General features: G+C 45.7%; 1 long non-coding RNA gene across 1 annotated transcript; it reads right to left on the reverse strand.

The window, feature by feature from the left end:
• Positions 1–1093: 1093 nt before the first annotated feature.
• Positions 1094–7086, reverse strand: LOC141407207 (uncharacterized). The gene is made up of 2 exons (XR_012415022.1): positions 6565–7086; positions 1094–3080 (listed from the first exon to the last, which is right to left on the reverse strand). It is a non-coding gene; the product is annotated as an uncharacterized lncRNA (long non-coding RNA).
• Positions 7087–17134: the final 10048 nt, after the last annotated feature.

The raw sequence follows: 17134 nt of genomic DNA on the forward strand, positions 1-17134 counted from the left end.
ATTCAAGATTCATATTCTAAATTCCATTGCTGAAACTTAGCAGGCCCAGATTTCAGAATGAAGAGCTGGAGCAGTTGCCCTGTTCAGAGTAAAACATTGTGGAACTCCACAGAGAAAGGACACAGATAAAAACATAAGCATCTTCAACAAATAATCAGAGTTCTACAGTTTGTTTTGTTGTTGTTGTTTTGTTTTGTTTTTGAGACAGAGTCTCACTCTGTTGCCCAGGCTGGAGTGCAGTGGCATGATCTCAGCTCACTGAAACCTCTGCTTTCTGGGTTCAGGCAATTCTCATGCCTCAGCCTCCCGAGTAGCTGGGATTACAGGTGCATGTCACCACGCCTGGCTAATTTTTGTATAAAAATAAAGAGTAAGAAAGTACTCTAAAAAGTAGAGATGATGTTTCACCATGTTGCCCAGGTTGATCTCGAACTCCTGACCTCAAGTTATCTGCCCACCTCGGCCTCCCAAAGTGCTGGGATTACAGGCATGAGCCACTGTGCTGGCCTACAATCAGTTCTTAAGAGAAAAAAGAAAAGTGCTTTGTGGATACATTCTGAACTATTTCAAACTGACATTGAAGAGAACAATTCCCAGCGGTGGCTCACGCCTGTAATCCCAGCACTTTGGGAGGCCGAGTCAGGTGGATCACGAGGTCAGGAGATTGAGACCATCCTGGCTAACACGGTGAAACCCCATCTCTACTAAAAATACGAAAAATTAGCCAGGTGTGGTGGCGGGTGCCTGTAGTCCCAGCTACTCAGGAGGCTGAGGCAGGAAAATGGCGTGAACCTGGGAGGTGGAGCTTGCAGTGAGCCGAGATAGCGCCACTGAACTCCAACCTGGATGAAAGAGCGAGAATCTGTCTCAAAAAAAAACAAAAGAACAATTCCCCTCCTTATTGTTCCTAGAGATGTCATTAGCAGAAACAAAATCTAATTTTTGCATATGCTGGTTTGTATCCTCCAAAGTTCAATACTTTGGGCCTGATTTCTTTTTTCTCCGGGAAAAAAAAAATTTATATATATATCTGTTTTACTCAAGTATTTGAATGTGTGTTAACCATTTTTTCAACTTGTCAACACTATTTGTAGCAGTTTTTTTTTTTAAATCTACAGTCAGATGTATATACAGGGGGAAAAAAAATCCAAATTCTCCAATCAAAACAAAAAGCACTAGGGTGTTCAGGGAGCCATCATTTCCAGAACTGGAGACAAGGGTTTGGAAAGAAATTAGAAATGTTGGGCAATACAAGAAGTGTTCCTTCCATTATACATACTTTTTGACATTGAGGGTTTTCAGAGCTACATTCCTCCAACAGATGTCATCAATTTTGTGTGTCAATGAATGAAGCTCTGTTGAGAGTTCACTAATATGAATGTAACTTTTGCCAAATTCTTGACAAATGGGCATCAACCCAGAGGAAAAGGCTGGTTGCTGCTGCCTGTGAGAGCTTTCTTTCCATTTGTCACCAAAGCCATGGAGAAGCAAGGGTCGAGTCCAGGCCACATGAGGGCCTGCCGAGGCTGTTGCCCTAAACTTAAATGCTGATTCAGAACTGGAAGGAGCCTTCAGATCATTGAGGACAGAGAAAAACGAGACCTAGAAAGATTTAGTGTCTTGCTCAGAGTCATCCAGCTCCCGTCAAGGCGGGCAGTGCAGCGTGGGGCCTGGAAACCAGAGGTGCTGGTTTGGCATCCGCTCCCTGCTTCCAGGCCGGCCCAGGTTGATGTTGCCATCTGGGCGTTGATTTCTCCATCCCTCAAGGAGGTGGTTTCACTGCCCCTCTCCGCATGCCCACTCACTTCCTCAGGGCCGATAACCGAACGGGGCAGTGTGTGTAGAGTCCCTCTCTTGTTCCTTAGCCCCAATCCTTTTTTTTTTTCCCCACCTGCATTAGGTCCTTAGGGAAACTGAAAGTAACTTTTTCCTTTTGAAATGAAAATCCCCAGTACCACTGCCCGGGAGAACATTCACTGCAAGGCCATGGTACCCCTCAAGTGGCCCAGAAACAAAGCTCAAGTCACAGTTTCAAAGTTTGTTTTGGAGTTGTTAATCACCTGTGCACGGAGGCAAAGAACGTTTCAAAGCAGTAGATTCGAATCTCACGTGGAAGCTAAAGGCTGGCTCTTTTGTAAGTTTCTGTTACTCCATTCTCAAACTGCATTTGGATTTGTTGTTTCATGGAAGTGAACAGAACACTGCTCTGAGGCCTGGCATCGGATGTAAATGAAGGCAGTTCAGCCCTCATTGATTCTAGCGGAGCCCCGAGGCAGATCCTGTGGAGCCGTGGAATCCACCGTCTCCAGGGGGAACCTAATGACCGGGAAGGTGAAAAGTGCTTTGTCTGTGGCAGGGGAGCAGTTGTGTCTCCTGAGGGGCCGACTGGGCACAGGGGGGCCAAAGGAGCGGAAGAGTCGTCTCCTCTTGGCGGATGCTGCATGGCAATGGGGTCAGAGGGACCGGCACACATCATGATGCTAAGTCCTGGTCTGTTTTCAACTCCAGAGACACTCCGAAAGGATTTGAAATGCTGCCTTTCCAGTGGAACTCTTGGTTAGACTCATGAATCCAGTGTTAAAACTCCCAGATGCCTGCAATGGTATAATACAGCCCTTCGGCCTTCTGGTGAGCTGGGATTCGATGGACTGCCCACATCCTGCACCTCCACTTCCCCACCTCACCCCAAAGTCCACTTCCTCTGTGAAAACTACACTTCACAATGAAACACTTGCCAAGGAACTGCTTGAATCATGCTGTGGTCAAGGACACCTTTATCTGACGTGAGCCCCATCGCTATTCCCAAAAGGATTAAGTGTAGTTGCACAAAGTCCAGTGATGTAAATATTAGAAATGGGAACCCACACCCAGGCAGTAGGGGCTTTTGTTTTTGAAGGGGATGCTAGCTTCCTAAAGGATGGCCAGAGCATACCTGCATCTCAGAAGCCTGAGCCAGTGGGAAGTGATTAACTGCTGGTTTACTCAGCTCGAAGCCTGTCATTCCCATGATGTGTTTTCCTGCTATCTTCACACAAAGCACTCTTTTCCAGAACACTCCAGGACTGTCTGCCTAGCACCTTCTGGAGAAATTAAAAAGAGCAAAGGCACAGAATAATTTGCCTAAGAATAGGAATATCAAGAAAATGTACCTCAAAAAGCGTTGCTAGGCTTAAATCCTGGCCAAACTGCTCACCTCTCTTCAGTTGCTAACCCGCTACGTGAAACCTCCTATCTGCCATGCCTCCTTTTTCTAGCTTTCGTTCTTCCCTTCTGGCTACAATTTTTTGTTACTCTAATCTCTTGTTCTGCTCACTTTCTCTCAGACACAGAAAGAGCTTCCATATTGTCTTCTAGTAACTAGAATTATGAAAGTTAAGATTCATAATTTTGCCTAAAAGACAAATTGTATCTCCACTTAAGACTGGTTTACAGTATTTGGGGGACTGTATTTTTGGGCTCGGGTGGGCTGGAGGAGTAGAAGAATCAGCTCCTCTTGGCGGATGCTGTGTGGGGCAGGGGGCCGAGAAGCCAGCACACATCATGATGGCAAATCCTGGGCTGTTTTCAAGGTTGGGGTTGTAGGACAATACAGAAAAAGTATAATAGACGTCTTGCCCTCAAGGAGTCTATGGAAGCAACTGAATATATGCACAAACGCACTAAAAAATAATAAAACAGGAAAGGATTACATGGCAGATTGAGAGTAAATGATACCAGACTACATGGAAACAGATGTCATGCTCCCTTCCTGGGAGATTTTTAACCGTCTAAAACCAGTAGAAAAGGCTCTCCTGGGCATGCTGTATAATTTTCTCAGGGGTACTCAAGCCACAAGCAAATCACCACTCACCCCAGCCTCTCAAATCTTAGAAACAAGAGCTCCGCCAGTTTAAAAATGCTTTGGTTTTACTATTTACTCTGGCTACGAAATTCTTTGTTCATTATTGTAGCTTCATTCTACGAAATTCTCATTTTGAAATCCTCCCCTCTTACCCTCCTCTCATTCCTTGCTCTAGGCCATGTAGTTGTGTTTTTTTCGTCTGTTTGTTTTGTGTTTTTAAACTTTTGGTCTTACCATACCGTCGCTTTAATCCTAGAGCATCTCTTAAGCTTTAGAGGAAAGAGTAGAGTATAGATGAATACACACATACACTCTTAGAGCCTACAAAATCAGCTTCCTACTCCACCAGGGCGATCTGAAGGAGCCTTTGATTTCTGGTAAAGCAAATGGATGAGGATTGCGGCTAACATTCACTTCTCCCATGAGAAGGCTCCCCAGGCTGATTGCTATAGTCGCTAGTGCAGACAGCCACCTGATCTGCTCAGGCTGCCAGACTTCAGAAGCCTCAGCCAAGTTCAGAGCCTCCCTAATGGGCTAGGAGCCCTGGGTGTCTCCAAATAACCCATTTTCCAGCCTTCCAAGAAAGAGGAGTAGTGGGGCAGTGGGCAAGAGAGAATTGGGTTTCAGTGTTGTTTTAATGTGAACTGCTGGGGGCTGGGAGCTCCCCTTTTGCTCTCCTCGTTTTGGTTCCTACCCAAGAAACATAAAGTATTACTGATAAACATGGATAATTTAAATTTGGATAAAAACGACTTGAACCTGAAGAATTCATTCCAATGTGTATAGCAGCAATTGATGTGGGTTGTGTATTTAAAGGAATATTTAAATTTCATGCAGCAATTTGCAAGTTCAAATGAAAAGCTATTTGGCACATTTGGATACAGGGTTTCAAGGGAAATAAGCAAAATGTACACATAAGGTAAATGCCACCATATAATTGTGTACATTTTTTATTTGTCACAAAGCATTACAAAAACAATGGAGAAAAACTATGAAGGAAAAAAAGGTCACCATTGGGAAAAAACACTTTTATTTTCCATATGTTTTGCCTGTGTGTTTATGGAAGGCTTTTTATTCAAAATTGTGGTTTTATTCAAAAACTTTTGCATAAGCATCTTCCTGTGTTGCTTCACCTAGTCTTCTGGTTAATGTGCCAGAATTTGTTCTCCTATTTTTGATCATTGGGTTTTTGTAATTTTTTGTTCTCACAACTAGGACTGATGGGAGATCTTTTTGTAATATGGGTATTTTCTGACTTGTAAGAAGTGAAAACATACACTTAAAAAAAAAAAACTATTTCATTTAAGCACAGACATACCCTAAATATAGTGTTAAGTTGTTTTTTAACTATGTAGTGATTACTGCTCCGGCCTGGACTCTAGCCTGGGTGGCCCTTTTTTGATTTCCAGGCCTCAGGTTCTTAAAAGAGAAAACTTTTCCCAAACTGGTGTGGTAAAGCCTTTAAGAAATCTAGTTCTGGGTCAAATGGTATTTCTAGTTCTAGATCCTTGAGGAATCACCACACTGTCTTAATGGGTGCAGCACACCAACATGGCACACGTATATATATGTAACAAACCTGCACGTTGTGCACATGTACCCTAGAACTTAAAGTAAAATAATAAAAATTAAAAATTAAAAAAAATAAAAAACACTTTAAAATGTGAAAGAAAGAGAAAGAAAGAAGAAAGGAAGGAAGGAAGAAAGGAAGGAAGGAAGGAAGGGAGGGAGGGAGGGGGAAGGGGGGAGGGGAGGGGAGGGGGCCAGTTTCCGCCGGGCACAGTGGCTCACACCTGTAATCCCAGCACTTTGGGAGGCCAAGGCGGGCGGATCACCTGAGGTCGGCCTGTCAGCCTGACCAACATGGAGAAACCCCTTCCCTACTAAAAATACAAAATTAGCCGGGTGTGGTGGCTCATGCCTGTAATCCCAGCTAATCAGGAAGCTGAGGCAGGAGAATCGCTTGAACCAGGGAGCCGGAGGTTGTGGTGAACTGAGATCGAGCCATTGCACTCCAGCCTGGGCAACAAGAGCGAAACTCCATCTCAAAAAAAAAAAAGAAAGAAAGAAAGAAAGAAAAGAAAAGAAATCTAGTTCCACACGTTATCTCTTTCCCCCTCCCTCATCTGTCCTGCTCCCGCAACAAAAACACACAAATTTGAGCTTTAAGACATGCCTTCACCACAGCCACCCGGCTCTTTCCTGTACCCCTTGTCTAGACCCAGAGTTGATAAAAGTGAATGATGGGTGTGTGGGCTTAGAGGCACTGCCCCGGGCCTCAGTTCTGGGAAGATGAACTGGATGATGAACAGTGACAGAAGGAGGAAGAAGCCATATAGAAAACTTAACCGCCCTGCTAAAGAGGCAGCCTAGATAATACGTACAATCCCAGCCTTCGAAATTAGACCGGAATGTAAAAGCCACCTGTGCCACTTACTGGTTGTGTGACTTAAAGTAAGTGGCTCAATTTCTCTGCGATTATTTCCCCATCTGCAAAATGGGGATAATAATAATAGTGCACTGCATTATAACGTTCAGGGCATGAATAACCAAGATATTGCATGAAAAGTTTTAGTATGGTGCCTGGCATAGCAAACTCTCAATGATAGACAACTTCTATTGCCCTGTTCTTTAAATAGTCTTAGATCCTGGCAATCAGCCCTTGGAAGTCACGCTCCTCAGGATTCAAAGACAATGCCGCCCCTCACCTCTTCCCTCCTCACCTGTCAGGCCGCCCTAGAGTGCTGTCATTTTCTCCTTCAAAGCTGCCTCTGATGTTCACTTCACCAGGATGATTCATCGGGATGGGTCAGGGCCAGTGGTGAGTTAGCCTGATAGCCCAACTGGATCTTCCCCTGAAATCTGACGGAAGCACACTTCACCGCCCGTCAGGACTAAAGTCCGGCATTGGTGAGCAGTAAGAAGAGCCCCTCTCCAGCGTGGGAGGAGGGGCCTCGAGTAGACCCCAATGACCCACCATCGCCGGCTCTCCAGGAAGTGCCTCGCTGGTGGCATCCAGAAGAGGTGCCCAGGTCCTGTGTCTCCCCAGGGCACACTGGGGTTTGCCACCGGGGTTAGGTTTCCTGGGGACTTCTCAATGACACTATGAAAACCTAGCTCACCTCCTTGTTGATCTTACTCTCAGACACTAGAAGGTTTCCTAGGGCACTTAGAAGTTGAGTTCAGACAATTAACAATATCCTGGTCCTCTGGTGAAATCGTTAGCATTTGAGGGGCTGCTTTGCGGTTCCCTCTGTTGGGCTTGCGGCTCCTGCCTTTGTGTGTTTAACCTTTAAACAAGGGGGTCGGCAGGAGGAAGCAAGCTGCTCTGTCACAGCTGGTCCTGGCGATGCTGGAGGAGGCCCAAGCTGGAGCTTCCTAGTTAGCTTTGCCTTTCACCTAAAGAGGATTTCAGGTATAGGGCAGGACACAGGGACCCAGCCAGCACCAGGAATAAAAGCCAAGTATCTACTCCATGCTTTTGGTTCTGGCTGGCCAGGGCATCTGACACCAGGGAACATCTTTCCTTTCACACTCTATTGTCCTGGGGCTTCAGTTACATTCTTGACTGAGAGCCCAGGAATGAGGATAGCGGGCACTCCAGAAATTAACCTCAGAGAGGTGACTGCGTGTGTTTTTAGCCTACTCTCCTCCCTAACAATGGTGCACACCATTGGTGTTCCAGGTGGAGGGGTCACTACCCCCTCCAGTAGCTGAGCAAACATCCCTTAGCCTCACATCTGGGATTAAAAGGAAGCAGGAGGTCAGCTTCCCACTCATTAGAGCTGGATTATCCTACGAGGGTTTGTATTGAATGCATTGACAAAAGCATGGCACCCAAAAGAATGAGAAACAGTGATAGAATTTTACTATTTTATATTTCAAAAAAAGGCATTGGCTAAGTGTAGTGGCTCATGCCTCTAATCCCAGCACTTAGGGAGGCCGAGGCGGGAGGATCTCTTGAGCCAAGGAGTTTAACACCAGCCTGGGCAACACGGCAAAACCCCATCTCTACAAAAAATATAAAAAATTAGCTAGGTGTGGTGGCAGACACCTGTGGTCCCAGCTACTTTGGAGGCTGAAATGAGCCTAGGATCAACTGAGCCTAGGAAGTCTAGACTGCAGTGAACCGTGATCGCACCACTGCACTCCAGCCTGGGCGGGCAACAGAGCAAGACCTGTCTCAAAAAAAAAAAGGCATTGAAAAAGTCATTATTGGAAAAATATGAATATGTAGTCTTATTTCCACTTGTTTAATAGTTTACTGATGTTTTATCTTGAGTTACAAATCTCTTTGGTGCAAAGGATGTCTCATGCTAGCTGCACATCTCGCTGGTCTCCTAGCTCACCACCACAGAGAGTTGAGCCTTGCACAAGCCCCTGGTCTGTGCCCTTGACTCTCCTAAGGCCACCACCCCACCTTCCCCCACACTCAGAGCCATCAGCATCACCACCACCACTGATCGTATGAAGACATGCCGACCACTTTTATACTGCATGTGCTATGTTGCAGATACTTTTGTGAATCTGCAACACTGATCAAAACCCAAGTTCAACCCTTAGTTCTTCCCAGTTAACAACCGGGGGGTTTGAAGCAAGTTTCTCAGCCTTTCTGAATTTCAGTTTACTCCGCCTCTCTGAATGTCAGTTTCCTCCTCTGTAAGAGCCTGCACCTTATAGTTGTGTTAAAGAATTAAAGCTATCCCAGCTACTTGGGAGGCTGACATGGGAGGAATGCTTGAGGCCAGGAGTTCAAGACTAGCCTGGACCATAAGCAAGACCCTGTCTCTACCAAAAAAAAAAAAAAGTTGTTTTAATTAGCCAGGTGTGGTGGTGCATCTGCGTAGTCCTAGCTACTTGGGAGCCTGAGGTGGAAGGATCACTTGAGCCCAGGAGTTGGGGACTATCGTGAGCTATGATCTCGCCACTGCATTCCAGCCTGGGTGACAGTTGCTCTGACCCTCATCTCTAAAAAAAAAAAAAAGGAAAAAAAAAGGCCAGGTATGGTGACTCACATCTATAATCCCAGCACTTAGGGAGGTCGAGGCAGGAAGATCACTTGAGCCCAGGAGTTCACGACCAGCCTGGGCAACATAGTAGACCTCATCTCTACAAAAAAAAAAAAAAATTAATAATTAGCCAGGCATGGTGGCATGCACCTGTAGTGCCAGCTACTTGGGAAGCTGAGGCGGGAGGATCGCCTGAGCCCAGGAGGTCAAGACTGCAGTGAGCCATGATTGCACCACTGCATTCCAGCCTGGGCAATGGAATGAGACCCTGCCTCTATTTAAATAAGTAAGCAAACAAACAAATAAGAATAAAAGGTAAAACATGTCTGAGACCTGGTACATGGCGGACTACCTATAAATATTAGAATTATTCATGCCCTTTCTTCACTCCTGATCCGTCTAAAAAGAAGATAGAGTAGGTCCCTTCTCTAGGGAAAAGGAACCACAACCACCACCATCTCAGCTTGAGGGACTTGTAGCGGAGCTTTCCCCTGTGAAGCAACCTCGGAAGTCTCCGGCCTCCCTTGGAAGGGAAGGGGCTTCTCTGGAGAGAGGTTTGTTCAAATGTCATTATTTTCTGAAATCATTGCCCAATTTTTCCTATTTTAGAGTCAGCCATCCGCTACGCACCAGGTGAGTGCGCCTGAGAAGCCCATAGCTGAGCAGTCCTCAGGGAGTGAGATCATCTGGAAAGCCAGGGTCAGCCTGGAGCCTCCCTTAGTTTCAGCAACTCATGCACGTCAAGGCAGGCCCCTTCCCCAAGCCCCCGTGGCTGCGAGACGGTGTGGGAGGGTGAGGAAAGGTGTAGAGGGGCACTCCCCACACTTTAATGAGCACAGGAGCCTGCCAGGGATCTTGTCCAAATGCAGATTCTGCGGTGGTGGGGGCTGGCTCCAGCCTCTGCATTTCTTGCCAGCTCTGGGTGTTGTTGCCAGTGCTGCTGGCCTGTGGGCCACACTTTGAGTAGCAGGGCTCTGAGATTTGATGTGGTGTGTGACATGGGCATTACCCAGAGGGACTGTAGGTGTCACAGTGGTTGATGGCAAGCAAAAGAAACCAGTTCATTCAGCTTAGGATTCTCTGCCCTGGAAGGGAGCACCAACGGTCAGGCTCCAGGCCTCACACCAGCCTCAGCCCTGGGACGGTAAGGCCCTGGGAGGAGTTCCATCAGACTGTGTACAGTGAAAAAGAGGTCATTCCTCAATTCTACGTTGGAAAATCGGGGCATCTTAGGAAGGGGACATGAGCACGGTGTCCAAAACCCACAAATGCCCACTCCAGCGGGGATTCCTTGGAGCCAGGTGAGGGGGCGGAGAGTGAGATCTGGAGGTCCTGATGAGTCTGAGACAGCGCCACAGTGCAGTGGTATGATTGTAGCTCACTGCAGCCTCCAACTCACTGAGCAATCCTCCCTCCCGCCTCAGCCTCCTGAGTAGCTGGGATTACAGGCAGGCGCCACCACACCCAGCTAATTTTTTTTAAATTTTTTGTAGAGACAGGGTCTCACTATGTTGCCCAGGCTGGTCTCAAACTCCTGGCCTCAAGTGATCTTTCCACCTCAGCCTCCCAAAGTGCTAGAATTACAGGCATGAGCCACTGCACCTGGCCCCTTCTTAAATTTTGCAAGCTAGGTGCTTCTCCTGACTCCAGCCCGGTTAAGGAAGAGTAGTCACACTTTGGTCTCCTCTTTACTCTTCCACCTGGGCAAGCTACCTCTGGGCCTCTATCTTTTCCCTCAAGCAAATGAGAACAAGGTAATAGTAAGAATGTTGCTTACCATAAACATCTTCAGAACTTATTCACCTTGAAATGGGTAGCACCTGACCCAGGGCCCGGCATGCTCAATCAATGTTTGTTCAATGAATGAATCAATTCCACCACTAACTGGAAAGGACCTTTCATTGTTTAACAGTAGTTGTCTCTCTCAGAGAGCAGAGGCTGTTCTTGCATCATCTTGCACTTAGTGTGTTCCTGGAATGGAACAGAGGTCAACAGAAGTCTACTGAACTTGATGAAGGTGAAACTCATTTCACCTGAAGGTAGAGTTAATAGTTGTTTACAAGGTGTCAGATGAGGGATCGTCTCCAAATTATTTTCAACTCTTTTGAAATTCCTCTGTTAATAACTTATTCCTTTGACTTGCATTTTCCTTACCCACTTGTCTTGTTTTAAAATGCCAGTGCCAGTAGGGAAAGGTTACATTAACCAAAAACCAAACTTTAACTTCTTTGCATGTTTGCCCTGGGGAACCTCTAAATCAGAGTTTGGCAAACTACGGTCTGTGGGCAAAATTCAGCCCACCACTGTTTTTGTACAACCTGAGAGCTAAGAATGGCTTTTTAATTTTTTAGTGGTTGAAAAAAAAACTCAAAAGAGGAATAATAGTTTATGATATGTGAAGATTATATGACATTCAAATTTCAGTGTTTGCAAATAACATTGTATTGGAACATAGCTGCATTGACTCGCTTACGCGGTGTCTGTGGCTGCTTTGGTGCTGTGACGACAGACTTGAGAAGTTGTGACAGAGACCTCATGGCCCACAAAGTGGAAGATATTTGCTGTCTGGCCCTTTACAGAAAAAGTTTGTTGACTCTGAAGGGAAACTATCTCTTCTCCTGTGTTGATCCCATCAACTTGTTTTGGTATTTTTAACAAAATCACTAGATAGAAGCTCATTTTAATAGAAACGATCACTTAGAGAGATGAATAGATTCCCAGAGAGTTTATGTGTAAATAGAAGTCTTATTAATAGAATCAGATTTTTACTATTCTGTTTAAAATTTTTTAGGTTAGAGAAATGAAAATGTTGTCTCTTCTAGTTTTGGAGGACAGGTTTGTCAGAAGCAGGGACTATGTTGCCCTAGAGACAGCTCCTTTTTATCTTGTCTTTTGATTTTGTTTTTGTTTTTGTTTTGTTTTGTTTGAGACAGGGTCTTGCTCTGTTGTCCAGGCTAGAGTGCAGTGGTGCTATCGTAACTCACTGCAGCCTGGACCTCCTGGGCTTAAGTGATTCCCCCACCTCAGCCTCCTGAGTAGCTGGGACTACAGGTGCAAGCCACCATGCCTAGATAAATGTTTGTGTTTTTTGTAGAAACAGGGTTTCTCTATGTTCCCCAGGCTAGTCTTGAACTCCTGAGCTCAAGTGATCCTCCTGCCTTGGCCTCCCAAAGTGCTGGGATTACAGGCATGAGCCACAGTGCCTGGCCTAGTTTGTCTTTTACTGTGGGTCATTCTTGGAGCTCAGGCCTATCGGCACTGGTGCATATACTTAATCTCAGAGCCTCAGCTCACTGGAGGCAGACTGAAAGCAGGGTCTAGGGCAAGTACGTCGAAGCTGTAGTTTTGAGTTATGACCCAAGCAAGGGAGAGACTTTTCCCAGGGGTAGAGAAGGACATGATTTACTGGAATAGTCCCAAGAATATGCCAGGAAATCATTTGTCTGCAGCTAAATGGTTTCCATACTGCAATGAGTAGGAGGAGTAAACAGGCAAGGATAGGAATTCCAGAAGTGGTTTTTCTCCCGTTCTCCCCCACCCCCAAGTTTACTGGTAAATGTGTGATTTGTCATTTCGCCCCCTGCACCTCATATCCCCACATGTACTCTCTCCCCAAACTTATGGTTTTGTAACTGATCAACTTCAAGCAAAGTACACTTGGGCTGGGTTGCCAGCATAAGAATTTTCAAGTAGAGAAAGCTGGTGAAATCTGATCCTATGTGATTCCCCTGGTTCTATGGAATTCTAGACTTTCCCGGATTTGCCAGAGAGATTTTGTTGGTCTCACCAATATGAGCCTTGAGTGTTACAGCAGGGTAATGCATAAGAATTCCCGGGTCCATAGCAGCACGTGAGTCTCCTAGGGGCACTCTGCGTCGCTGAGAGCAATTTTAAAGTCCATTCCACCGACGGGATGTGAAATGAGTGGAGTTCATGGAAGGCCTCTGCCTGCCCGCCTCCGTTGACAGTGAAGCTTTCAAACTCCCTGTTTCCATAGCTTAATGGAGTGTGTGTTATGACAAAGAATCCCCGATCTTTTCCTGATGTGAAGAAACTTTGAATTTTCCCAGAGTCATAAAATCAGCGATACTAGAATTGGAAGGGAGACCTCGTTTTACAGATATACGTAGAACTGAAGCCCAGATTGCACTTGCTGAAGCAAGTTGCCCAAGATCTGCAGCTAAGGGGCAGCAGGGTTCACGTTACACTCCAGGGTCCCTGACGTCACATCCAGAGCATTTCCCCTTATGCTATAGTCTCCCCATGGCTGATCGGGGTGGGAAGTCGGGGCAGAACTACAAAGACACATTTTTGGTAGATGGGACCAAGTCATCCAAAAGAAGACAGGAGCTCCTATATGCCAGAGGGTGGAAGCACTGATGGCTGCCACCTCCGTCTCTGATACACACTATTGATGTTTATATATATTTTAATATATATTCTATATTATATATTATTAAAACTATAATATATAAATTATATATTTATATAATATATATAAAGTATATATTTATATATAAATTATATATTATATAATATATATAAATTATATATTTATTTGTATTTATATATTATATAATATATACCTATTATATATAAATATAACATATTTATATATATAACAAATATATATAAATAAATATATATATTTAGACAGAGTTTCGCTCTTGTCACCCAGGATGGAGTGCAGTGGCAAGATCTCAGCTCACTGCAAGCTCCGCCTCCCGGATTCAAGTGATTCTCCTGCCTCAGCCTCCCAAGTAGCTGGAATTACAGGCTCTCGTCACCATGCCCAGCTAATTTTTGTATTTTTTAGTAGAGACAAGGTCTTGAACTCCTGACCTCAGGTGATCCATCCTCCTCGGCCTCCCAAAATGCTGGAATTACAGGCGTGAGCCACCACGCCCAGCGATGTTTCTTTATATTATGTAAAGCAGGAAACCACAGCTTCAGGACACTTGCCCTAGACCCTGCCAATTCTAAGCTGCCACTGGTTCTATGGGCTTTTCATTGCTTGCCTTAGTTAATACAACTGCATGAGTAGGTAATATCCCCATTTTAACTGCTAACAAAATTGAGGCTCAGAAACGGGCACAGAGCTGGGAAGTGGTAGAGCTGGGATGGGAACACAGGACTGGCTAGGGGCAAAGCTCACTCTTTTTTTTTTTTTTTTTTAACCATTTTATGCTGTTTCTCTGCTGAGAATGCTAATGAGATGCATTCTCATGAGGGGAAGAGGAGGCGGTCAGTTTGAGGATGAGTCAGGCAAGGCTTCCTAATGGACTGCCCATCTGCCCTTCAGGGAGCCCAGGGTTGAGCTGTGAGGTGGAAGTCCAAAGGAGAAAACAAGCTGCCCCCAGCTGAGAGAGCTGATCCCCTTTCCCCAGAGTGTGGCCCATGGCCTCACTTCTCCCTGTCCCTGTGATGCATAGGGCAGAGCAGTGTACTCATGCCCATACTGGCTGCTCCTGTATGATAAGAGATAAAGAGTGGATTGTATCCTAAACCAGGGCTAAGTTTTATGCTGTCCTTTTTCAAGAAGAAAAACAACTATTATATACTCTGTATGGTGTCACCTCTTAAGAAAAATCCCCCCAAAAAGGGTGGGCACGGTGGCTCACGCCTGTAATCCCAGCATTTTAGGAGGCCGAGGTGGGTGGATCACTTGAGATCAGGAGTTTGAGAACAGCCTGGCCAACATAGTGAAACCCCGTCTCTACTAAAAACACAAAAATTAGTCAGGCGTGGTGGCGGGTGCCTGTAATCCCAGCTAATCAGGAGGCTGAGGCCTGAGAATCGCTTGAACCCGGGAGGCAGAGGTTACAGTGTGCTGAGATCGCGCCACTGCATTCCAGCCCGGGTGACAGAGCGAGACTCCGTCTCAAAAAAAAAAAAAAAAAAAGAAAAGAAAAGAAAAGAAAAATCCCCCAAAAGGATTGGGCATTTGGACCCAGCACATGCTGACCACGCCAACAGAATCAGCCTTGTCATTCTTTCACTGGTTCATCTGGGTGTGTGTGTGTTGAGGGGGTGATGGGAGCTCATAGACCAGGAGGTGCCAGGTCTCTGTCCCCTCAGTAGCACCACTGTGCCATTAAATGGACTGGTGCCATTAAATGGACTGTCACACATAAATTTCAGTCCAGACACCCCTGCCCACCAGGACCATATTATCACTCTGTGGACCTGGACCCTGGGTACTGTAGCCTTCATGCATCCCTTTATGAAAAAAAATATTAAAAATCATACTTTACATCTGCATTGGTAAGAAGAAAAATAGATTTGTATTACATATTAAAACATTGTATTTGACCTAAAAGTTATTTTTTTCTCCCGATTTTAAAAGAAATCGCATCATTTCCATGGGTCCTATTGTGGGCCCTGGGCACTGTGCCTCCTGTGGCTAATGGGGAAGCTGGCCCTGTTCCCACCCCAGCCCCTCCCCGCCCCACCCTCTGCAGCGCTGTTTACTTCAACAAGCAGAGAGCTTCTGTTTGCTGAAGGAAATTCACAGTGCAGTGCATTTCTTCCCTGAAGAAAGCCGAGTAATAAAAGGCAGTCAGGGAGAAAACCGGACCTTGAGGAAGCCAGGACTGCAAGTCGAGAGGCTGGATCTCAGCTGGGGCTTTGCTACAGGGCTCCTCAGTTGTCCCATGGAGACAGAGCTCTGTCTCTCAGGGGTAGGCTGAAGGTCAAAGGAGCCCAGAGGCAGGATCAGGAGCAGTTGAAATAAAGCCAGAATTCACATTCATCTTATTACTTTCTTCTCTGTTTTTGAGACAGGGTATCTCTCTATCACCCAGGCCGTAGTGCAGTGGCGCAGTCATGGCTCACTGCAGCCTCAATTTCCCAGGCTTAAGCGATCCAGATGCCTGAGTAGCTGGGACTACAAACGTGCACCACTAAGCCCAACTAATTTTACTAGTAGTAGTAATAGTAGTAGTGGGAGCAGTAGTATTTGTAAAGACGGGGTCTCCCTGTGTTGCCCAGGCTAGTCTCAAACTCCTGAGCTCAAGCAATCCTCCCACCTTGGCTTTCCAAAGTTCTGAGATTACAGGCATGAGCCACCGCATCTGGCCTCATCTTACTAATTTTTTTATGGTGAGAACAGGCCAAAAGGCAAGCAAAAGCCTTGTCCTGAGAGATGGTGAGATCCCCATCCTGGGATGTGTCCAGCAGCAGTTCCTGCCCAGGAAGCTCTGGAAGGGATGGAGGCATCGGATAATGCTTGTGCAGAGATGCAGCAATGTTGCTCTGCAGATTCAAGGGCGATAGGGACTGCAGGCATTCCTGGCTGTTTGAAAGAGAAGCAGCCAGACAAGGGAAGTGGTTGATGTGATGCAGGCTCCCTGGAGAGCTGCCCTTGGCAGGATGTGGAGTGAGAGAGGGTGGGCACTGGGAGGGAAAGGGTGGAGCCAAGCAGATGCCAGGAGCTTACAAGGTATGTAAGTGCCAGTTCTCGATGGTCCTCAGAATGTGTCCAGGTATCAACCTTATGAAATGTCCATGTAACAATGAAGGAGCTGGGCTTTGCGGTCAGTTTTGATACCAGCGGAAACTGAAACACAGGCAGATAGACACACAGGAGCAGGGAGCAGGGAATGAGAAAGAGGCTGGGAATGAGGTGAGGGGTGGGGCAAAATCTTGGGAAGGGCTCTCAGCAACCACCAGCAGAGCCATCTGGTCAGCAGGGCCCTGGGACAGGGCCTCTGGTCAATGAGCCTTTTTCAAAGGCCTGTGAAAATACGTGACATGCCAAAAAAAAAAAAAAAAAAAAAAGTTATTGTATCTAAAATATAAAGGGAAAAGTATGAAATTGAAAGGAATACATTTTAATTAAATGTCTGTAAAACAAACAATGTCAACTTCATTCATGTTTAAATTTAATGTTTCTGGATTCTCTATTTGAAAATAATACTAAGGTTTGGTTTTCTCCCTCCACAAAACGTACTGTGCATGCACAGTGCCGGCCTGGAGAACATAGCCAGACATGTAGTCAGTGAGCAGCTAGAATTTCAAAAGCAAGATTAATAAAGTCTTTTTGATCCTTTCCACAGCAAAAATGTGACACTCAATGTGAAATATGGGTATATTCTAATGTGTTTGATATGATGTGGAATGCTGACTCCATAACTGAAAGACCCTGGGACCTGTAATGGTCTTAAGCTGGACCTGGAATTGGGGTCCAGGCTAAATTGAACCAAATCTCAGAGGGGTGAAATGAGGGCCCAGCTGATGTCTGGGTAATAACAAGATTAGATGGAACCTCAGAACCTTCCATCTG

This window comes from Macaca fascicularis, chromosome 7 (genome assembly GCF_037993035.2).
Source record: "Macaca fascicularis isolate 582-1 chromosome 7, T2T-MFA8v1.1".
Classification (NCBI taxonomy): domain Eukaryota; kingdom Metazoa; phylum Chordata; class Mammalia; order Primates; family Cercopithecidae; genus Macaca; species Macaca fascicularis.